Source organism: Protopterus annectens, chromosome 17.part0 (genome assembly GCF_019279795.1).
Source record: "Protopterus annectens isolate FY-2018-M chromosome 17.part0, PAN1.0, whole genome shotgun sequence".
Classification (NCBI taxonomy): domain Eukaryota; kingdom Metazoa; phylum Chordata; order Ceratodontiformes; family Protopteridae; genus Protopterus; species Protopterus annectens.
Genome location: NC_056751.1, coordinates 654,600,488 through 654,622,117, shown reverse-complemented (window position 1 = coordinate 654,622,117; position 21,630 = coordinate 654,600,488).

The window sequence follows — 21,630 nt, the reverse complement described above, 5'->3', positions numbered from 1 at the left end:
AATTGCACGCACCACATTTCTAAGTATTTTTGGAAAAATTGAGAAAAATTAGATACAGTACTAGTTTACCGTTTGTTACTATAGATATAAATGTATTTAATGTTATTCCACAAGATGTCGGAAAAGAAACATTTCATGATTTTATTCGCAAATCTGGTAATTTCAATGCTAATGAAATTAATGTGTTTGACGCATTGTTAGATATGGTCTTGAAATATAATTTTATTCATCTGGATGGGCAATTTTTTCAACAAAAAAGAGGGGTTGCTATGGGGCAAGCTGCACCCTAGTGTTTACGAATATAGTATTGGTTCAATGGGAAAAGCAGTTTGTATTTAACAACGAAAATGTTCCACCTTATTATTTATATGTGAGGTTTTTGGATGACATTTTTATTGCTTGGGATGCTAGTAAAGTAGACACTGATAGATTTTTGAATATTTACATTCCACCACCTCTTAGTTAAATTTTACATACCACTATAGTACAGTAAGTATTAATTATTAGGATGTGTTTATTTACAAGGATGACATGGATAAAGGTATACAGAGCACAGTGTTTAGGAAAGCAACATACTCTAATAGCCTTTTGCTCTACAGTAGTTGCCACCCGATGCACCAAAAGAGGGGAATCATTAAGGGACAATATATAAGGTTAGCACGTATGATTTCTAGTGAAGAAATGTTTTTCAAAGAATGTATACATTTTAAAGGGATGTTTACAACTAGAGGTTATCCCCCGGATTTAGTTGATTTAATATGGAGGGAAGTCCTTCAGAAGAGACAGCAGAAGGAGGTGAGTACCATTTTGTTAGATAAAACTTTGGTTTATCAGAGAGAAACAAATGGTGGGTATAATTGTTCATTCATTACTACTTTCACTGAAGAATATGGTTACATTCGGAACATTATTAACCAAAATCGGCTTATTTTTCAAGCATTTAAAGGGATATCTGACATTTTGGGAACCAAACCAGTATTTGTCACTAGAAAAGCCAAATGCATTAAGAACATTTTAAAATCAGATGACAATATATATACTACTATTAGTGAAAGGACTTAGGGTACTTATACATGTGGTGTGTTCAATTTGTGCCAGTACATTTTAGAGAAACATGAGGTGCTTATTAATGGCATGAAAGTAAGGACAATTTTTTTTTTGGTAACTGTAAACCAATGGGAGTGATTTATGTGGCTTTATGTAAAATGTGCCCAAGTTTTTATGCTGGGAAAACCATTAGTAGTTTTAAAGAACGCATTTATGAACACATTTATGACATCAAGTAGAGGAGAACTACTAATGCATTGTATTGTCATGTAGAAAAGCATCCAGACCATGTTTTTTTTACTTTTTGGTATTGACACTATACAGCAGAATTTACTTGGGGGACCGTGGCGTAACATGGTAGAACAGGGTGAGTTGCAATGGCAACTGAAATTAAACCCCACCTCAACTCTAGACTTTAATGAGTCTTTATCCATAGCTTGTGTTTAAAGACTTGTATCTCACTATATTTAATTTATTATACAGTATACACTAGGGAAATATTAGCTTAGGGTTTTTTCTTAGTATATATTTGTATAGACTTTTATGTATTTTATTATATGAGTAAGTAGCCTTTAAAATTAAAATTGTTTGGTGTGTTGATGGGTCATGTGATTTTATTGGTGGGTTACTTAAACTGAATTTGTGAGAATTTTTTTTTATTCTGAAGAAGTGTATGTTATATACACACACAAAAGTACTTAATTCCTCTAATAAAACAGTTGTGAACTAGTTCTGGTCATTTTCGGTTTGGATTCTGGCAGTTGGTTCAGTAGCTATTATTAACTCCACAAGTGATGTTGACATCCTACAGAAAGGCCTCAACGACACCAACGACTGGTGTCAGAAGCATGGCCTTAAGCTCAATGCCAAAAAATTTGTCGTCATCCCCTTGGGAAAAACCCGGTTCCCTTGAATTACCACATTGATGGTAGTCCACTGAACACAGAAGGCGTTATAAGAGATCTGGGAACACAGGTTGACAGCAACCTCTCTTTTGACCACCATGTTGCCACTGTAGTCAAAAAGTCCTTCTATGTGGCACATCTCATTAGTAAGAGTTTTGCATCCAGGAAGAAAGAGGTCATTGTCTCCCACTACTCTTCCCTCATTAGGCCAGTCATCGAGTACAATGCCCCATTTGACATGTACCTCACTAGACACCTGCAACAACTGGAAATGCCGCAAAAGTACCTCGCAAAGAGGATCCTAGGCCTTAAACACTTGTCCTATATGAACAGACTCAAAAAACTCCAACTATTCTCTGTCTTATATCACCTACTTAGAGACAATCTCTGCTTAACTTACAAAGCCGTGTCTGACCCAGCCCTGTTAGAAGTGCTACATCTAAAGAAATCCCAATCCCACCACACAACATGCTCCAGAGAACTCAACCTCATTAACACAATCAACAGAACATGATGGAGGTACAGGTTCACAACCCAGAGACTGCCCATGCTATGTAATAGACTTCCTATACATGTCAAGCATAGCACCTCACTGGCCCTCTTCAAGAGAAATCTTGATGAGTGGACGGGAAATAGAAAATTCACACCGGTGATCACTCCAATGGGTCTGCTTGACAGCAGCAATAGGAACTACGGTTGGCTGGCATGATGCCAGGATAATCCTATGGGCTAGGCTTGTATAGGTTACAGGTCCATTAGCCTAGAACACACCTATGGACCTATATATGTTAAAGATATACATGGCTATCATTAATACCAGTCCGCATATATGTTTGTACTTGTACCAGTTCAGTGGAACACATTGGGAAGGAAATATGAGAGTCCCTACCACAGTTACATAAAGCAAAGTACTGAAAGCAGTATAGCAGGCTCCTCATATCAGAAATACAACAAACCAACAAAACATGTACAGTACTCAGAGGACAGTTACATTTTCAGTCTATCAGAATCACTTCCTGAAGCACATTGCTGACAAACTCCAAACCAAAGCCAATAGAAAAGTATTTACATATGCAGAATTAAATTCAGAATTTTTGCCTCAAGGTGAGAACTAGCAGTAGGCTGTGCTGCATGATGCCAAGCTTCACAAAAAGTTGGACTATAAAAAGGAAGATTTCTGTTTATTAGCCATTTTTAGCTATGTGTCTGTGGTTCTATTCAGTGACCAGATTAAAGGTGAGAAATGTGGTTGATAGGCCAGTGTTGAAACTACTGGGAAGCAAACAGAGGGTAGGAATTAAGGATTGAGCAGGATGGCACTGAGATAGTACCATATCTATCCACTTTTTAACAAGCTAAGACTATATATATATATATATATATATATATATATATATATATATATGGGAAACGACTGTTTCATCGAAAGTGAAACGACCGAGCACACTTTTGCAAAAGTGCTTTTCACTGTAAAAGCACTTTCGCGAAAGTATGCTAAAAAAGAGAAAAACATGGGGAAATGGATGTTGGTGAGATTGCGGCACAGTGGCAATAAGGGAATATTCCCTTTTCCCCAATGTAGTGCGATCTCGGAGTGAGAATATAAAAGTAAGGGGGTGCAGGGGGCTTGCCCCCCTGCGTAAATGTGAGTTCTGTGTTTTTTTTTTTATTATTTATTTATTTATTTTTTGTACACTTTAGCGAAGGTGCTTTTTCGGTGAAAAGCACTTTCGCTAAAGTGTGTTCGGCCATTTTGGTTTTGGTGTTGTGGGCATTTGGTAGATAGTCCCAGATCCATATATATATATATATATATATATATATATATATATATATATATATATATATATATATATATATATATATATATATATATATATATATATATATATATATATATATATATATATATGTAAAGATTTTACAAAACTTGTACACACGTACACACAACAGGATTCAAATATCTGCCTAACTCATTCAAAATTCCGCAAATCTTTGTAGTAGTTGACAACATAAAATAACGCATATCTCAACTCTCTGAAATCACACAGTTGAAGGGGGAGGAGCAATGGACAATGTACTGTTTGAAACAGACATCAGTAATGTGAATTGCATTTAGTAACATACTGTAGTGATAATTCGATCATCCCATCATGACCACATTTAACCCTCAAAATCATTACGAGGTGATACTCATAATAAATACTATTTCATAATAATAATAATATCAGTATTGCTATCTGTCAAGCAGTAGAGTTAGGCATGGTAACACAAGTACCATATAAATGTGGCTAAGCAGAAAATCTGATCATTTTTTGCCATAGGATGTGAAGTGGTGGTTACCACTATGTAACTATAGAGAGTAGCGCTTTGCAGTGACAAGCATCATGCAAATACAGAGTACAGAAATAGAGGTTTTTATTTATGGACCATTTATTGCTATGTGTGGTGTGTAAATCTATTTTTTGACCATATTAGTGGTGGGAAACAAAGCTGACAGGACAGCTGTGAAAATCGAAGGCAAACAGAGGGTAGGACACTGGGAAATAAATAAGGAATAAGTAGGAAGGTGGTGTGCGAGGACCAATGTTATCCACTTCTTTACAATCTAACATTGTATTTGCAGCAACAACTTGGGAAATTTGGATAACCACATCATAAATGAATTATGACAACTTGGTAATGTTGTTTGACCAATTGGACCAAAGTGACTGTGTCATACACATGCATAAACAAAGTGGCGAGCTATGTTTGGGGCACAATTTTTTGTGATATAGATGCCATTTTTATTTTTTTTTAAATAGATAGGAATGTTGTGGATATATTTATGAATAACAGGGGGAGTTATATATGTTAGGTTATGTAGCAAGCTAAAACATATAGGACATACAAGAAAGGCAAGTATGGTGATGGACACAAGAAGATGTGAACACCATGACTGAGGTTAGATATGGAACTAAAGAGGTGCAACCCCATCAATTGTGAATACAGTGGGCACGTAGTCCTCACCCTCAGAATTGTCATAACCATCTGCTGTCTCAGATACCTGGCTCAGTGCTGGATGGAACAATGATTTAGCAAGTCACTGCAGGATTCTTTCCATATGGTAAATGCAGGTATCACCCCACCCCATGATTTTCTCCACCAGCATTGGCAGCTCTTATCAGGTGACAAATCTACTACTTTCACTGCTATTATTCCTGGTGAGTTCCACTGTTCTAGCCCTCAGGCAGCGCTACCTGATGCAGGTGATGCAGATAGTGCAGGTTCACAGGTCATCGGTGTGTACTAGGCTAGAAACTACTGGGCCATGCATCCCAAACCTCTGACAGGTTATGGTACCCTTAGTAATGAAGGCATGGGGCTTGAGAGATGACACATTTACAAGTGGGGGCTTGAGAGATGACACATTTACAAGTGGGGGCCTGAGAGATGAAACATTTACAGGTTGCCTGTGTCTATGAGAGACATAGTAGCTAAACCAGCAGTAAATTTCTGGTTCCCCATCCAGTTGTCCAAGTTACAATTGAACTGAGTTAGGGTGAAACTCTTTTTCACTTGGATGGGGGGAGTGTTCCAGAGAAGGGGAAGTCTCTGGGATACATACTTGTCTCTCCAGCAGGTCATGTTTATATCATAGACAAGGTATAGTTATTTAGAATGGGTAATCCTGGTGTTGTGTGTTTTGCGGGATATGCAGGAGGTCTATCACAGGAGGGTCTGATGATGCTTTGCATATCAGGCATAAATCTCTCAACAGTCTGTACAAGATACAATACAGGGATAGGAATTTGAGGTGGTCTGCATAGGACATGTTATTTACAACCTGTATTATTTTAGTGTAGAGCCCCTGTGGATATTCAAATTGTTGGATGTGCTTGGCTAGGTACATACCAAAAGAGGCATTGCACTCAATGATAGGCCTGATGAGTGCCAAATAAAATGGTATTTTTGGACCTAGATGCCATACCTTTGTTTATAAGCTGCACAACATAGAATGGTTTCCTCAATACTATTGACACATGATGGTCAAAGTCTAGAATACTGTTTACGTATGTCCCCAAGTCCCTGACTACTGGGTCAATTCTTCGGAATGAGTTGTCAATATGGTAGTTACCAGAGGTTACTGTCTTCCTGAAGGATACTATTATGTATTTCTTGGCATTCAGTTTTTGTTTATGGCTCTAACACCAATTATGTATCTGTGTCACCCCTTCTTAGAAAATATTAGTGATGGTGGAGGATTCCATGATTGCTCCTACTTTGCAATTTTCTGCAGATTTAGTCAGCCATATGCCTGTGATATTGGCCTTGACTTCACAGAAGTAGATGCCAAAAAGGAACGGTCCCAGGACAGATCCCCTGAGGGAATCTGCTCATGATTGTCCTATTTGTAGAGGTGGACTCCCCATTTTTAACTTCCTGGGTGCTGTCTGTGAGTCAGCTGGCTATCCAGTGGGAGACATAGGGGTTATACCTGACCTCTTGAGTTTGTCAACAATGACCAAGTGTGGTACTCTGTTAAATGCCTTGGTGTCAGGCAGTGTGGACTATTTTGACCTCATACATTGCTTTAGTGACATTCTCAAAGAAGTCCACTTGGCTGAATAGGCATGACCTGCCTCGACAAAACCAAACTGGGTTGAGTCCAGTGTTTGGAAGTTTCCTATATCATTACTGATTATTTCCATGACTTTACATATGATACTAGTGAGACTTATGGGTCTGTCATTTATAGTGTCCATAGATGGCTCACCTTTGTGCAAAGGAAAGAGTATTGCTGTTCTTCATTCATATTAATCCTGTTTAGAGAATATAATTAAATAATGACTTCAGAGATTACTCCAAAAGAACAGATATGTCTTTTTTCATGCAATTTAAAAGGCAGACTGGGATATTGTTGTGGCCCATCAATGCAATTATCTCTGCCTTAGATAGAATTTTGAGGACCTATTCCCTACTGAGAATTGGAAGAGTTATATTTGATGGTGTTTCCTGAGTGGAGGGTGGGGAGAAGAGAGGGCAAAGTTAGAGCTGAATTTGTCTGCCATAGGTTTGCTATATCTTCTAGCTAAGTGTATGCATCTTCATTAATAATGAGCTGTCTACACAATTGTGTATTGCCTTTGAGGTTGCAGACAAAGCTAAATTATTCCTTGTGAGTGTTATTGGCCTGTGAGGCCAGATTAACCTTAAATGTGGCTTTGATAGACTTCCTTAGTCAGCTGTGTTATTTGTCTAGTTTGATGACAGCACATTTATCCTGCTGGGTATTACACCTCCTAATTTTTGCAATGGATTTGTTTCTTCTGTTATACAGCCTATTGATACTGAGATTCCACCAGGGTGGTTTGTTTTTTGATTTAACTTTGTATTTGTTCCTGGTGGTAGATCTGCCTCAATGCAGCTATTAACATGCATATATAGGGTTTATGTGAACAGTTTTGTATAGGCAGCAGTGTTCTCATGTTCATCTTTGTTTGCAACCTCAAAGGCAATGCATAATTGTGTACAAAGTTCATTGTTAATGGAGATGCATACACTTAGCTAGAAGATATAACAAACCTACTGGCAGATAAATTCATAATAGGGCATTATAGCCTTGCACTACCATGAGGCTTTCAACAGCTTTAAACTAAAGTTCCAGGTATTCAGCTGCACAGTGGGAGAGGCACACATTGCTGGTCAATTCCTCATTGGTGTTGGGGAAGTATATGTGGTCTCGGGCATTTTGTAGCATGGCAACCAGGAACTGGTGGAATACTCTGGATGCAGATGCCTGTGACACCCCCATGATGTCCCCAGTAGGTCTTTGGAAAGTACCTGTAGCTAGTATTCTTAGGGATACACATACCTTAGTGTCCATTGGGATGGGTTCCCCTCTTTTCATTCTGGATGTGAGGTGAGGCTGGCACAGCTCCCCAATTTGCTGAAGTATGACCCTGACCACCCTGTAGTGCTTTACTATCTCCAGGTCAAGTAGCCCCTGGTAGGTTACCCTTGGTCTGAACACTGTTCTCCTCCTACTGAGTCTGGGGCGGTTGTCAAAATTATCCTCCTCTCCACCCTCAGCCTCTGGCACATACTGAAGGATCAAAGCAACGGCAGCCCCTAACATTTTTCCAGTTAAAATTCCCCTGCATGTATACATCAATAGTGCAGAGTTTGTGGGACAAACCAGACTGTAAGGTGTTTCCATACTTTATACTATGATGCTACAGATGCTGCCTGTATGATTGGCTCCATACCTTTCAACCTCTTAGAGTAAGAAATCTGGACAAAGCCAAGAAAAAAGTGGTACAAATAGAGACAATTTTTAACAATTGCTCTTACAAACTTAAAGTTGTTAGAATAACAGGTTTTGCATTAGCATGGATTTTCTGAAGGGTATGAGGTCTAAAACTCAAATGTCTGTCATTATTTTCTAAATTCAATCTTTAATGATTTGCCACTAATTTGCCAGAAAGCCACAGTCATATGAAAAAATGGACCAAAAATGTAAGGCAAATGTCTGGACATTCTGTGACAATCTGTACAGTTGAGAGGTATGGCTCACTATGATGCATTCCATCTGCCACCTATACTACTCATGGCTTTGATGTGGCCACTGTGAGTGTCAGAGGCATTGCTGGTAATTTGTGTATGATTGCCTTTATTCTGCTGTTGCCCTTTTTTAATTATGTTTTACTTACATCTCCTCCCACTTTCAGCTATGCAGCCACCTGCCAGCTGTATTATTATGTGCTTTGCCTGCCCATTGTAAGTTGCAATGGTCCCATATTTGTGATTCCTACTTCATATTTCTCCTTTATTGTGCTGTTGCCTTTAATTCTTTTTTACATCTCCTTCCATTTTCAGCTATGCAGCCACCTGCCAACTGTATTATTGTGTGCTTTACCTGGCCCATTGTCATTTGCAAGAGTCCCATATTAGTGATTTCTACTTCATTTCTCTTTTATTATGCTGTTGCCCTTTATTTATTTTTTTTTACATCTCCTCCCATTTTCAGCTATGCAGCTACCTGCCGGCTGTATTAATGAGTGCTTTCAATGGCCCTTTGTGTGTTACAGTATCCCATATTGCTGTTTGTACTGCATTTCCCTTGTTCTGCTATTTCCTTTTACTTTTCCTATGTCCTACCTGTTTAATCGCTGGCACTCAGACCCATTTGGCTACTGTAAACAGCAAGAAATGTCCCTCCCCTCGCCACGAACATGCTCTTCAGTTCATGGAATAAGAGTAAACAGCCTCAGACAAACCTCCTCACTTAGCTGTGCTTAGCTAAGCAGAAACCAGTCAACAAAGCTCCAATGTGCTTACAGCAAGCATGACACACCCCCTTTCCATGCTACTTGCTCATCCTGCCTACACGATCATGTTAGAGCACCTACACAGTTAGTTGCAGACTGACATTTAGAAGAAATTTTTGATTCATTATAGGTTCACTCATTAACATACCCCACTGCCTTCAGCCCTAGTTACTGTGCTGCACATGAGCCTTCCCTTAGCAACCACTGTTCCCGGCCATTGTTTATTTTCTGCATGCCATTGCCTATAATGGCAAAATGCATAATTCCATAATGTTTATGTTTTCACCCTTCTTTTTTTCTTTTGTGCCCCTTCCCACTAGCGTACCACTTCCCATGCACTCTACGGCCGAGATCTGCCAACAAAAACAAAACTTTAAGTTGTTTTTCTTTGAAGCAGTTTTGCATGACAGTGGCCATATATTTGGCCATTGGCATGCATAACCACTCTAATACATGTTTTATTGAATGCCGATATGCCTCCATTGTGTAATTTGGAGAAATGTATTGGTTAGTAACCGAATACATTTCTGCACCTTACACTATTCCAGCACGGAGACCTGCCGACTTCCTGGATTGCTAGATCAGCTCATTTGCATGGTTTTCACCAGCAAATGAGCTGATAAGCATCCAACATGGCTTTCCGTGCTGGAACAGTGTAGATCCACTTGTGCACATCCAAACAGCATGTACCTGGATCGGAAAGCTGCCATTTTCCATGTAGGAGTGGTTACACTGCTCCCATGGAAAATTTGTTTGGTGAATCATGGGGACTGTCCTTCCATGGTGATATGTTGTTTATTTTTTCTGTTCTATTTCACTCATATTTTTCATTGGACTTGAATAGGTCTCTGAAGTTACTTCACAACAATCTTCTCACCCCAAATGTATCAAAGCTGTTCTGTCTTTTAAAGTAAACTCTGGTGGTAATATAATATTGCACAAAATATTGGTTTTGCTTCTTATTCTTATCACTGATCTTTTTGTTTTGTTTTGTCTGAAGCTGCTGCCCTTCTACTGCTGACAAATACCTGTGTTCATGTTGTATACCACTTCTTCTTCCTTTCCTTTCAGTACTTCCATTTGTTTTGTTTTTTTTCCTTTACTTGACTTCTGCCATCCACAGTACCTAGTTGCAGAAGCAAATTCTATTAAAACTGATTACCCCATCAGACAAGCACATACTTTCCACCCCTGTAATTTTCTTTTTTCACACAATATCAGATACACTATCAGACTGCACCTGCAGCAATCATTTGGTTACAGCACTCCAGCTCATCTCATCACCTTAGATCGGAACTTCTTCTGCCTTTATTAACATCACCAATGTCTCTCTATCCACACCATGGTTAATACTTTTCTATTTGCCAAAAATAAGGCCAAACTACCCTAACTGCTCTTACCACAACCCTCCCTATCTCCACCTACTTTCTGCCCACTTTCTCACCCATTTTATGATGTCAGTGTGCATGTCATTGTGAAGTCAGTGCCTTCTTTTATCCCCCTCCCACTTTTATTTAGGAAGTTAAGTGCCAGTTTTCACGTATCATGTTTGCATTAGTGATGTTTTACAATTACATGTTATTCTGAGGCTGTGTTTTTTTATAAACTCTGGTTATTCTGAGGCTGTGTTTTTTTACAAAGTCTGGCATTCTGTCTGTGCAGATAAACAGATTACAGGAGTTTGTAAAGTACTTTCTGGACTACTTGATTAACATTCTGATTTCTTGGTAGTCTGCAAAAATACAGAATAGGTGGCAACACTAATCTACACCTCCGTTCTTCAACTTTGTAATGAAGGTTTCAACTTGCTGTGATTCATTCTACAACAGCATTGCTTACTCCTTCAATTTTGGAATTCTTCAAGCACTCGTGGCAGCCCTGCTGTGCCACCTGGTGCTCAGAAAGAAAAGGGATCCTTTATTTACATACATATTTACCTTTACATATTTACATAAATATATACATATTTCCAAATTTATACAATCATTTAAAGTAAATTGCATTTTATATTTGTACTCATCAGACTTGCCATTCATACTTATTTTTTTATATTCACCCCATACCTTTTCCAATACAGTAACTATAATTTAATCTTTTTCCTATTAATGACAACATCCAATTTCCATTAAACATATTTTCATTAATTCTTTCATTCCATAATTGGCATAAAAACTTTTTGCCCAAGTCCACTTTTGATTTTTTTGTTTATATTCTCGTAGTAGCTACATTCAATCATATCTATATTTACATCATTGTTCTTGAAATTCAAAACAAAATCTATTCATAATTTATTCCATAATGTTTTAACTCTCTCACGGTTAAGAAAAAACATGATTGTTTCTTCTTCCACAAAATATGAATATATTCTTTCACTTTTCTTTTTGTAAGGCATATTTGCCTTTATATGTATTTTTTTTTTTGTATTTTAATCTCCATAAAAACATTTTCATTCAATGTTATGGCTAAACCATTTCTTTCTTTCTTTCTGTAATTCCTTTAGTATTTACTTACGGAACATTTTCCAGTGGATTAATACAATGATATTTCTTCATAATATTTTTAAAAACATATTTTTCTGTCTTCCTTTAACTTCGTCAATATTTATTTTCTTCATTCTTATCTTTTGTTGATAATTCTCCATTTCACCATAATAATCATTCTTTTGTTGTTGTGTTACTTCTTGTGCTTTCTCAGAATTCTATATACTTGCATACAGTTGTCACTAAATTCCTTTTTTCATTTATTTAACCATTTCAATACCTTATTCAAATCAAATGCTGCAGCATATGCTATTGGATTTATAATACCTAAACTTCCTTTTTCTTTATTTGTCTATACTATACCTCTTTTAATGGGATTTAAGTTTGACCCCATATAAATCAAAATAATATATCTAATAAAAGCTGTTTTTCATAAATTCTAGGAATCATAACAACACTGGATAAATAAACTATCTTACCTATTAATACTGAATTAACAAATTTACTTTTTTTCTTATATGCTAAGCTGTATGTTTTCCATAATATACAACTATCTTTTATTTCCTTTATTATTTTATCCCATCCCATTTTATTGCCTTCTTTATCAAAATGCATCCCTAGAACAGATATTTCTTTCACAGAAAATTGTATATTTGCTATTTTTATTATGTCACACATTTCTTTACTCATACCTCTTTCCTTTAAGCATTCAACTAAGTAGATTATAGCTTCTCTCATTCATTCACTATGTTTTGCTGTTATAATAATCTCATCTGCATATGACATCATAACCAGAATTTCAAGTTCCATTTAAATTATAAAATGTGTATTCTTCATTTTCTGAATAACCTCTGTAACTATTCATAAATAAAACAAATAAAAGTTTTCATAGGATACCCTTGTCTTATATCATTGTTCATATTTATTTATTTACTTAGCCAACCATTGACTAAGTGTCTTATTTAATTTTTCATATATGTTATTATGCATACTTGCTTGCTTTTGTTAACATTGTACATATCCATTATTTCCGACAGTGTATCATACTATACTGAATCATATGCTTTGTTAATATCACCTATCATAATGTTGTATCTGCTTTCGTTCTAATTATATCATCTATTATTTCTATCACTATCATTATTCAGTGTTAACATCCTTTTCCTTTGATATCATATGCACTTTCCACTATTATATATAGCATCTTATTCTCAAATCTTTTTTAATAAAATGTGTTGCTTACTTTTTCTTGTATTACCATCTTTATTGTTCATTTTTTTCATTACACTACTACCTTACTTTACTATCTTACATAGATAAATGAAACTTCTTTATTTCTTCCTTGAAAAATATATTTGTTTATACAATAATTCTTGAACTTTATCATAATTATTCTCATAAATTTCATTATCTTTTTCATGATATTCTCTATCGTTTTCTAAATTACCATCACATCTCTGTTTGTTTTAGCATATTCCTACTTTTCTTTTTGACTTACTTTATTCTGCTAAATAAATTATTATCTTTATATTTTCTTGGATCTACTTTTATATACTGAAAGACAGTAAGATCGAAGATCAGAATACTGAGACTACAACACCGAAATGTTGTAATACCGAAATATCACAAGGCCGACATCTAAATACCCAAACTTTCAAAATACAGAATTTTCCACTGTTAATGTGTTGTGCGTCCACACATCTTCCCAATTCACCTCCAATCATGAATATAGTGCACATCCAACTCCTGTTTAACTTTTCATCAGTGACAGCACCCCTTTAGAACCATTTGTGTGTAAACATCAACAAAATAGTGCATACAAATCTAAATTTTTAGAAGTATTGTGATTGCTTGTACAAACTCAAAAGATGAATAACTACCTTTATTGTTCAACACACTTTCATACTGTGCATGCCTATAGAGAAGTTTCCTTTTTTTTTAGGCAAGGGAGGACAACCTGCTGCCATTCTTGCATGTAGCTCTTCAACTTGATTCTACTCTGTAGCAAGAGCTGAAAGTGGAACTGACAGATCTGTAGCACATGCACCAAGTAATCATTTCAGCCACCAATTCCTCACCAACATGGAGTTTTGAGTGTGTGGTAAGAATAAGGTATTTAGGTCTGAAATATTTCAGAATGTAACAGGGGAAAGGAGGTGGATATCTAGTGAATAATGTTGTCCTTGTGGCAAACTTCCTCTCTTTGCCTAAAACATACTAGATGGAAAAATATTTCAGTAATTCTTTACCTTCTATAGGGAACAATTCTTTCAGTTGAGTAAATGTGGTAGTACTTCAAGCAAAAACGCTAAGACAACCAACTTCTGCACAGATAATTGAGGGTGGCCTAGTGGTTAAGGTGTTTGCCTTACAAGCAGAAGGTGCAGGGTGTGAGTCTCAGAAGGGATAATTTGCTAGGCTTAAAATGACTTGCAAGGGCAGTTAGTTTAGTACTAATCTATGAACCTATTAGGGAGGAATTGTATAATAATGCTAACCCAATATTTTGGACCTTCATCTAGGTGTTCTTCCCAAAGTGGAATAAGCACCCTTTGGATGTAGCCCCACTAATATTGAGCTGTATACTCTTCATAGCAGCCATTTCAAAATCACATAGCACAAATTGTAGATTGGTTTCAAATCCATTGTCAAACAATAAATAAAAGAGACACTGCCACATCATAGTGTAAGCCTTTAAAGACTTTTTAGACATTAAACAATACAACAATGGCACTGATTTGCTATAGCCTCCATATTTAATGAGACAATGAACACTATATAATTGACTGCACAGAGTACCTTTACAAAAGTAGGTGCCATCCATAATCCAAATAGTAGCTCTGCTGAGATTGTAGAGATTATTTATAGTTCTAAATACTATCACAATGCTGTCACTGCACTCTTCCACCATCCTTTTCTCTATAAACATGCCTGGTTGAAAAGGAAACATAGTCAAATCCAATGTTTGCATAGTTAAGTCAAGGATTTATATCTCATCAGAACATTAATGCCAGACTCTACCTATCTGCTGCAGAAATGCTTTCCTATTAAGAAGGAATGTATTCCAGGGAAGTGGAAGCAATAGCATCATCTACTAATATACATGGAGTGTCTCTCAACATAGCTGCTTTATGTTTAAGGTCACTCCACATTCTATACTTCGGGTCTATAGTAAATTAACGAACACTTAGAAAAGCGAACGTTAATTCATCAAGCCCTTTTAAGCAAAAGCTTAAAATCTCAAACACCCGGAACAGCAAATTTTTTCCCTGGGAAAAAATTCACTGTTCCGAGAAACACACACACAACACAAGCACACCAAAAAAATAGCAATCCACACACATACACTTAAAATCCTACATCTACCCTACGCTAAACTGTACATACACTATTATCTATCCACTTACTTTAACTCAAACCCTAACCCTAAGGTCCATCACTATCACACACTCACCTGATCCGCGCCCTAACCCTAACTCACCTACCCCGCCCTAATCCTAATGTCAGTCACTATCGCACACTCACCTCACCCACACCCTAACCCTAACTCACCTAACCCACACCCAACCCTAACATCCGCACAATCGCACACTTACCTGAACCTGACCCGTAACTTTCCACCATAGTGCTGGAAATAGTGAAGCCACAGAAATGGCCAACCGAATTCTTTCCCTAGGAAAAAAATTGGTGTTCTGCAGCTTTGCTATTTTCAGCATTCACTGTATTAGGGTCGATATTAGAACATTCAAAATTTTAAAACTTCGATGTTCTAATACAGACCCTATACTTCTGCACTTCAGCAGGTTCACCTACGTGATTGTGTGCTACTGTTTTCAGCAATTGCTATCAATCAGGAAAAGATAAAGTGACAGTCCTTCCAATACATTTCTCTGTACACCTAAATTTACAACACTAGTACCTTTTTAGCTGTAGTTTCTTCTCTAAATGGTAGACATGACCTTCTGGTAGCAAAACGTCCTTACTTTTTTGTGATTTGACTGTTCAATATAACTGCCCAATAACTCCTGGAGCTTCATATAACACGTTAGCCATTTTTTTTTTTGTTTTGGTATGACGTACATGTTTAAGTGAAATAACCTTATTTAAACCCAACTGCATGTGTTTAAAGGAACAGATGATGTTTTGGTACTGATCCTTTTAAACTTTCAGTTTTATGAAGTTGCGGTATTATAGTCTCGCTATTCCGGTATTCGATCTTACCTGCTTTTGATATATAAAAGTAGGCCCATTTTCTTTTAAAAGTAATCCACCATTCTGGCCAATTAACATAAACATCTTTATAGTAATATGGTCTTAATTAACTGATTAATATCTTTCTTTCTTTTTTAATCTAGTCCTTTTCCTTTATTCTTTTTATACCCTTTCCTATCGTTATATGTTCTTTATTATGACATATTTCCAACCACATCACCAAATGATCTGCGAAACTTGTTGCAATAGTTTCTTTTTCCATTATACATATTCCTTCTGATACTAAAAAATAATCAGTTTCAGGCTCTAAAGTACCTCTCCTGCAAGTCCGTGTTTTTTTTCCATATAATCAATTTTCCACATTCATATGGTAAAATAAATGATACATAGGGTACAGGATGATTTATAGGATTGTTTTTCCAACAGATACATTACAAAAGAACTGTATGATTACCTGTTAGTGGAAACACCTCTGATACCTATCATAAAGGGTTTCTGAAGATACATAAAATGCTTAATGACCCGCTTTTAAGACCTATAGTATCAGGCAAAGGCTCGCTCACTGAGCCCATGTGTGCTTCACTTGGGGTGGGAGGTTGGCGTAATGGTTAAGGGGCTTACCTTAGAAACACAAGAAGCAGGGTTTGATTCTCACATGGGGTAATTGGCTAGGCTTAAAATGGTCCCCAAAGACAGTTAGCCTAGTACTAATCTATGAATTTATGTCCATCTATGTGGAACACAAACTGAGACATGTTATAGAGAAAATGAATGCTGTTTTGAGACACACGTGATGTCTTAGAATTGTTTTATGATTATATCAAAACCATCTCACTGCCTGATGAAGTTGTTTTTGTGACCTTATATGTCTGCTCACTTTTCACTTGCATTCCTAATACATAGTTACTGAGTTTGTCAAGGAATGTCTCTGTTCATACTCTGATTATTCAATTAATCAAATTAATTTAGTACGTATGTTTATAGAGTCAATAATAGAGAACATCATTTTTATATTTGATGGTTTATATTATGCACAAAAAATGGGAGGAGTGATGGGAACCCCATGTGCCAATTCTTATGCAAATCTTGTAATGTCACAGTGGGAAATTAAATATACCCTGACCAATGAGGAATTTAAGAGACACATATTTTATTATAAATGGTTTGTGGACAATATAGTTGTTATATGGAAAGGTGATACTTAGAGCCTTAAAGAATATCTGTTATATATCAAATCCAATACTACATTTTTAAAGTTTATTATGCAGACCTCAGCAGAACAGATTAATTCCTTGGATGTCACTGTTGGAAAAATTAATGGTTGAATATGCACTGAGGTGTGGGATTTGACATAAGCCCTCGATAGCACCTAATGCTGTTAGTAAGAAGTTTGTTGGTTATGTGTGTGCCAAGTTCCATTATATTCACAAATGGGGTTGCAGGCAAGGGTAGTGGCTGGGCAGTCGATCAATAGGATGGGTATTTGACAAGGTTTAATGTGCTCATTCAGAAGCATTTGTTATGTGTGTGCTGCGAATTTACACTTTTTCTTTCTTTTGTAGATGGGGAGGTGGACATTGGACCTTGGTTGATGACCAGCATAAAGGAGACCTGAATGGTGATTGAGGCTGGCCATGGATGTCCAGTCACCAGAGTGGTGCATAATGTAGTCACAAAGGACAGTGTGCACAGTGAGCAATGCTCAGTGACCTGAGTGGAGCGGAGTTGCAAGGTAATGGATTCTGCTGGGGAGGATGTGCTTGTAGCTGGAGTGGAGCACAATAAGGTCACAGGTAATCCTATGTATTTGAGTTCACTTAGGCATATCAGAGTGCTGCATTTTGGGTAGTGTGTGAGCATTTGAGGTAGAGGTAGGTTGAGGGTAAGATAAACACAGAGGATTGCTTCTGAGGAGTGTGGGATTCCTACAGGTGGTGTGGAGTCACAACAATTGTAGGAGCATAGGAGGTTATTAGGCTAACATATACAGGCTGTTACATGCCAGCCAAATTAACATTTACGTTCAGATTGGTGGAACCCGTTGGGGTGCTTTTACAGTTACCCATCCATTTTATTGGGTTCAGAGAGGCCAATGATGTGTTCTGCTTGACATGACTTTGGAGTCCTATTTTTAAGGTTGTGGTATATTTGGGGGAACAAAGCTGTCCCTCAAGTAGGTATTGGTAATTTTACATAACAGGTTAGGGTTTTACAGAGAGAAGCATGAGGCTCATGTCACTTGTGCTTTGGGTGAATTTTGTAGGTAGGGTTTCAGAAAGCATTTTAGGTATGAGTGTGTTTTGTGATATTTTTGGGAATGGGGTGCTTTGTCTACTTGGGAGATAGAAGGTTTAAGCAAGGCATGTTTTTTGGACTTCTCCAGAAGTAGGCCATGTTTTATTTCCTTACTACCTGCATAGGCAACATGGGGGGGGGGGGGTAAGGTTAGTTATGAGTGGTGTGGTGAGGGTTCTAGCCAGGATTGTCTTTAGAAAGTAGTGAATTTTGGGTTAGGTTATGCAGGTCTTTAAGGGTTTCACAGCAGTTAGCACATTAATCAGGGCATAGTATAATGGTTCTGTTACATTTCAGGTATGATATGCTGCCAGAGTACTTTGTTGTCATGCATCATAGCTGAGGCAGTCATGTAAAGGAGCATACCTTTATGGTACAGTTTTCACAGAATGTCCTAGTTTGAGTCTTATATCTTGGGCTCATTTTGGGAGCAGTGGTGGGCCATTGGTTTCATTGAGGGAGAATTCATAATAAAAAAAAATCTTTTGACCATTTTATATTTCTGTGGAGGCTAAATTGGGGCTGCAGGTATTTGGGTTTGCAGGGTTGTAGATGGCACTCAGCCTCTTACAGTCTTTATGGCACATTGCAAGGTTGTGATGTAGGAATAATTCAGGAGTTACAATTGGAAGGTTAATGGAGGATTGGTGGTTTAAAGAGGTTATTTCAGGGTAAGACTTTAGATATTTTGGCTTTGGGGAGGGCTCATCAGTTAAGTCGGCTTGTGACAACCTGTTGCTTTGGCAGATTTTGTTAGGCCACTGGGAGGTTGATGACAGGGATCCAGTTGGTTCAGAGGGTATGGCATACACCAGATGACTTTGGATATGACCTTTGCATATGGTTAGGTTTGTTTTGGAGGTTTTGTTGGTAGCTTTTGGAATGAAGGATAGGGAACAGTCTGGTCATGCTGGTGGGCGGAGAAGAAGGCCAGGCTTGTCCCTCTTCTGTTCCCCCTCTGGTGTTGGAAGTTCATTTCAATGAGTTGAGAAATGCAAGTGAGTGGTTGAACATTGCTTGCCAAGTATAAGTATGCAAGTGGAGGTGAGGACACTGCTGATTTGGTTGGATGGTTATTCCAATGAGTTGGGAAATTCATGTGAGTGGTTGGACCCTGCTTGATAAGTAACATAAGCGAGTGGAGGTAAGAATGCTGCTTACTTGGTCAGGGTGAGCAGGGTCAGGCTGCCCTAACTTACCTGTTATATGGATGATGGGAAATTCAAATGAGCAGTTGGACGCTGCTTGATAAGTAAAAGTAAGCAAGTGGAGTCAAGGATGCTACTTACTTGGTCAAGGTGAGCACAGTCACACTGCCTAAGTTAACTGTTATATGGTGGTTTATGTTGTGATTAACAAAAGAAAATATCAGTTGGTCAATGCAGTTATGTTTATGGAATTTTAATAAATGTCATCAAATGTCATTTGGTGAGATGTGTGCTTATTGAAGGGGACCCGGACAAATAAAGTTTTGGTAAAAGACCAATTTTTCCAGGGACATCTTTAGACGGGGTTTAGATTGAAATAGTAATGGGTTCAGGAGAGTAAGTAAGTGAGGTAAGTGTAGGGAGGGGCTCAATACAGTTTATGAAAGTGTAAGTGGGTAAGGTATTGCATTTTGGCATGAACTTTCTACCCTCCCTCCCACTCTCCCTGTCTGGAGAATTTTTTTTTTTTTGGGAGGTGGAGAGGAGGGCCAGGCTTGTCCCTCTTCTGTCCCCCCTCTGGTGTTGGAGGTTCATTTCAATGAGTTGGGAATTGCAAATGAGTGGTTGGATGCTGCTTGCCAAGTATAAGTAAGCAAGCAGAGGTGAGGACACTAATGATTTGGTCGGATGGTTATTCCAGTGAATAGGGAAATTCAAGTGAGTAGTTTGGATGCTGCTTGATAAGTAAAGTAAGTGAGTGGAAGTAAGAATGCTGCTTATAAGTTGAACAAACAATCATCATCTCCTTTTGGCTGTTATTGTTAGGGGTCAATACAGCGGATCATCTGTTTCCATTTCTTCCTGCCCTCTGCATATCGCTGTGTCACACCAACCACCTGCATGTCATCTCTCACCACATCCATAAACCTTATCTTAGGCCTTCCTCTTTTCCTCTTACCTGGCAGCTCCATCCTTAGCATCTTTTTCCCAATATACCCAGCATCCCTCCTCAGCACATGTCCAAACCAATGCAATCTCGCCTCCCTTGTTTTGTCTCCAAACTGTCCAACCTGAGCTGACCCTCTAATATACTGATTCCTAATCCTGTCCATCCTAGTCACACCCAGTGCAAATCTTAACATCTTTAACTCTGCCACATCCAGCTCTGACTCCTGCCTTTTTGTCAATGCCACCATCTCCAACCCATATAACATAGCTGGTCTCACTACCCTCTTGTAGACCTTCCCTTTCACTCTTACTGGTACCCGTCTGTCACAAATCACTCTTGACACTCTTCTCCACCCATTCCACCCTGCCTGTACTCTATTTTTCACCTCTCTTCCACACTCACCATTACTCTGAACTGTTGATCCCATGTACTTAAACTCATCCACCTTTACCAACTCTACTCCCTGCGTCCTCACCATTCCTCTATCCTCCCTCTCATTTATGCACATATATTCTGTTTTAGCCCTGCTGACCTTCATTCCTCTCCTCTCAAGAGCATATCTCTACCTCTACAGGGTCTCCTCCAACTGTACCCTACTCTCACTACAGATCACAACATCATCCGCAAACATCATAGTCCACGGGGCCTCCTGTCTGATCTCATCTGTCAATCTGTCCATCACCACTGCAAATAAGAAAGGGCTCAGAACTGATCCTTGATGTAATCCCACCTCCAGCTTAAACATATCTGTTACTCCCACTGCAGTCCTCACTACTGTCACACTACCCTCGTACATATCCTGTATCACTCTTACATACTTCTCTGCCACTCCCGACTTCCTCATACAATACCACAACTCCTCTCTAGGCACCCTGTCATATGCTTTCTCTAAGTCCACAAAGATACAATGCAACTCCTTCTGACCTTCTCTGTATTTCTCCAATAACACTCTCAGAGCAAATATTGCATCTGTAGTGCTCTTTCCTGGCATAAAACCATACTGCTGATCACTTATCATCACCTCCCTTCTTAACCTAGCTTCCACTACTCTTTCCCATAACTTCAAGCTGTGGCTGATCAATTGTATCCCTCTGTAGTTACTGCAGCTCTGCACATCACCCTTATTCTTAAAGATAGGTACCAAAACACTTTTTCTTCACTACTCAGGCATCTTCTGACTTTCCAAAATTTCATTAAACAATCTAGTTAAAAATTCCACTGCCATTTCTCCTAAGCACCTCCATGCTTCCACTGGTATGTCATCTGGGACAACAGCCTTGCCAT